At 36.2% G+C, this 3,882-nt stretch overlaps 1 protein-coding gene across 1 annotated transcript in view; it reads right to left on the reverse strand.

Annotated features, from left to right (window-relative positions):
* The window catches only part of LRRIQ1 (leucine rich repeats and IQ motif containing 1), a 178,283-nt gene extending 174,405 nt beyond the window's left edge, over positions 1-3,878 (reverse strand). Inside the window, 1 exon segment of the mRNA XM_032644164.1 lies at positions 3,756-3,878. The gene's annotated coding sequence lies outside the window, so the exon portion shown is untranslated.
* Positions 3,879-3,882: the final 4 nt, after the last annotated feature.

The following is a 3,882-nucleotide window of genomic DNA, read 5'->3' on the forward strand; positions in this document are numbered from 1 at the left end:
CCAACATGCTCTAGGTAAAAATTTAGTTTAACATAGCTTTAGTTTAACAAACTTTTCTCACACCTTATCATGGCTGTACTATATATTGAAGAAAATGTTTTCTCCCTATATTCATTCATTATTTCTTTAATGTTTTGACTACAAAATGATCAACTCTAATAGTACTCTTAAATTCTCTAAAGGAAAAGTTACATGGAATGAACTGGCTTACCTTTCTGAACCAAGAAACTTCATACTAAAATTCATTTTCATGGTAATAACTAATGGCAAAATACCTCTGAACAGCTTGAGTATTCAGAGATTAAAATACTTATAAGAGAACAACCTATGTCTATATATGGGGAAACATGTGGTTAGTTTCTACTCATTAAATCAGAGCTGTTAATTCCACCAGATAGCCACATGTTTTAACCAACAATAACATGTTGCAATAATGGCTAATACATGGCTTATAAGTTCAATATTTATTTCATTTAAATCTCTAATGCTTGTAATGGATATGGGTCAAGCAGTACATTGTAGTAGGTCTTCACATCATCATCGTTAACTACCATCATTAGCTTCCATGTATTAAGTACCTGTGACAAACCAGGCACTAGAAGACACTTGAGTGATTGATAACTTAATGGGTTAAAGGTCATTATAGTCATTGTATAGGCGAAAAAACCAAGGTTGGAAGAGGTTACTTAACTGCCATAGTATGATGCTAGTAAGTAATGGAAGCAGGATCCTAATTCAAAGATCCTGAATCCAAAGCCAGTGCTTTTCCCACTATCAAATGGTATCCAAACTCAGTCAAGCTCATTATCTGTCCAGCAATCCCCTGAACAACTTCTAGTCCAATAGTCTTCAAACTGCAGATGGTAACCCATTCGTGAATCAATAAATTAATTTAGTAGCTCTTGATCATCTAGTTTAAATGATAGGATAGAATAGGAAAAGTTAGGATAGGTCAAAAAAGAAACTGTAAGTGCACTACATATACTACAGGTAAAAGTTGTTTAAAAAAACTTGTTTCAATTATAAGTACATGTATATGTATGCATGTGTGCATGATCTGCAATGAAAATTTTTGTTTATTTTACTGTGGGTCTTGGTATAAAAAAAAGGTTGAAAAATATTGTACTAGTCAGCTTTTATTTTATTTTCCAGACTATTCCAAACTTTCATTCTTTCCTCCAGTCCCTGGCCTTTCCACTGCTGACTTCTTCCTGGCCCTTCCTTCCTTTTTATCTTTCCTTCCTTCCTCCTTCCTTCCCTCCTCCATGCTCTCTGTTCTTCCATCCCTCCTTCCACTCCCTTCCTCTTTATTTTCCATTTTTTACTCATTCATCTCAAAATCAACTTTTTGGGAGGCTACAAGATGCATCCACAACAGTGCTAGGTGCTACAAATACACTGATTAAATAAGTAACCTGTTTTCATAGAGTTTATAGTCTAGTTAACAGAGAAAATGAAACATCCTCATTTTCCTATTTCTTTTCCTGAAGTCTCTTCTTACTCTAATCTTATTAGGAGAGGAGACCCTCTTCCTAATAAAGTGTAATCCTGTACTTATGCTCTGAATCTGATAACTTCTCACCTACTGAACTGTCTGCTCCATCCACTATTCCTTCTGTTTACTACTTTGCCATACATTTGTATTGCACTGCCACTCCCTCCATAAACAAAATCAGTTCATTCCTATCAAAAAAAAAAAAAACCCACACAATACCTGTGCCTGTCCTTCCTCTAGCTATAGATATCACGTATCTTTCTTTCACATGTAAATGATTTAACTCGACTGATCTCCATGTATTGCATACACTCTTAGGCATTTATCCCAGAGAAATGAAAATTTCATTAATAAATGAAAATTTATGCTCACACCAAAACAAATGTTCACAACGGTTTTATTCATAATAGTCCCAAACTGGAAACAACCAAAATGTCCCTCAATAGGTGGATAGTTAAACGGACTCTAGTACCTCCATACCATCAGCAATAAGAGGCATGAACCACTGATATATGCCACAATACCAATGAATCTCCAGGGAACTATGCTTAGTAAAAAGCCCACAGCAAAAGGTAATAGACTATATGATTCCATTTACATAACACTTCTGAAATACTAAAATTTTATAAAAATGAGGACATATTAGTGATTGCCACTAATGGAGTGGATGGGATTGGAGGAAGGTGGTTATGGTGATAAAAGGGCAACATGAGAGATCCTTGTAGTGTTGGAACTGTTCAGTATCTTGACTGTGGTTAACTAGTGAACATATTCAGATGATAAATAGTGTATTACATAATACACACACAAATGAATACAAATAAAATTGAGGCAATCCGAATAAGATTAGCAGATTATACCAATATCAATATCCTGGTCGTGATATTATACTAGAGTTAACAAAGCATTACCATAGGGAGACACTGGACAGAGTGTATAAGAGGTATTTCTGCATTATTTCTTTAAGCTGGATGTGAATCTATAATTACCTCAATAAAAATTTATTTTAAAATATCCTAAGTACTAAGAGGACAGTTAAATAAATTATGATAAATCCATAGAATGGAATACTACACAAGTCCTTTAAAAAATGGGTACATTTACTGTACTCCTGTGGAAAGGTAGCCAAGAAGAAATAATTGAACAAAGGCAAGTGGCTGAAAACTACAGAGAATAACATCTCTTTTGCATAACTATATGCACGTACACACACTTTTTTTAGACAGAAACTTTCTGGAAGAAATTGGGGAATTTTAAATTTTCATTTCATACCTTTATGTTGAGTGATTTTTTTATCATGAATATGTATTACTTTCATAACTTTAAAAGCTAATTTTAAGATATTCAATTTTACTCATAACCTCCCTCTTCCAAAAGAAAACAAAACCAGAACCAGTGCAAAATGCTACCCGTAATCAAACAATTAAAATGCGATTCAAAAGCTTTGCTAGGTGGAAAATTAGATTTTTTTAAAACATGGCTATGAAGCAGAATGTACAGATTCACAAAACTTTCTATAGAAAGAAAGGCGGGAGAATAGGGTAAAGGAGACATTTTCATTATATGTCCCTCTCTGCTCATCTACTGGCTCCTTAGATCAGCCCTGCCCAATTACATATTTGAGCAACATATTTGATTTTAAATTTTGTAGTAGCAAATTTTTAAAATGTAAAGAGAAACAGGTGAAATTTTAATAATATATTTAATTCAATCCAATATATCCAAAATATTATTTCAACATATAATCAATAGAAAATTATTAATTATAAGGCCAATGTAATTACAAAGTTTACATTTTTGTTTTGTAAAATAATTCTTCAATATCCGATGTGTATTTTACACCTACAGCACATTTCAATTCGCACTCGCTGCATTTAAGCCCTCGATAGCCACCTGTAGCCGGTGGTTACAGGATAGGACAGGGCAGCCCGAGATGGATCCCATTGCAAACAGGCTACAGTAAACTACTTCAAGTTGACAACACCACTTGGAGTTGGCTAAAGCTGCCAAAAATGGGAAATTTTAAGGAACTCCACCCTTCAACTGTAGTTCTTCAAGTTCCGAATGAACTACCAAAAATCTTCAAAACTGAAAGGAGCCTCTCGCTCCACAGACTCGCTCAGCCACCCCCTGGGCTCGCGGTCCCCGCTTCGCCCTAAAGCCTGGCCGCTGCGGAGAGGGGCCCGGCTCCGCCTGCGCTCCCGCAACTCTGCCTCGCTTCCCTCTACACCAACCCCGGCCTTGAGGGGTCTCGGCTTACCCAGCCGCAGCTAAAGCTTCGGCTTTGCTGGAAAACAGCGCCCGGAGCCTCCAAACAAAGAGTAACCACGGCAACTGCCAATCCCAAGGAAGATGGACTTTACCGGTGCCCCAGTAGGACAAACTAT

This window comes from Phocoena sinus, chromosome 10 (genome assembly GCF_008692025.1).
Source record: "Phocoena sinus isolate mPhoSin1 chromosome 10, mPhoSin1.pri, whole genome shotgun sequence".
NCBI lineage: Eukaryota > Metazoa > Chordata > Mammalia > Artiodactyla > Phocoenidae > Phocoena > Phocoena sinus.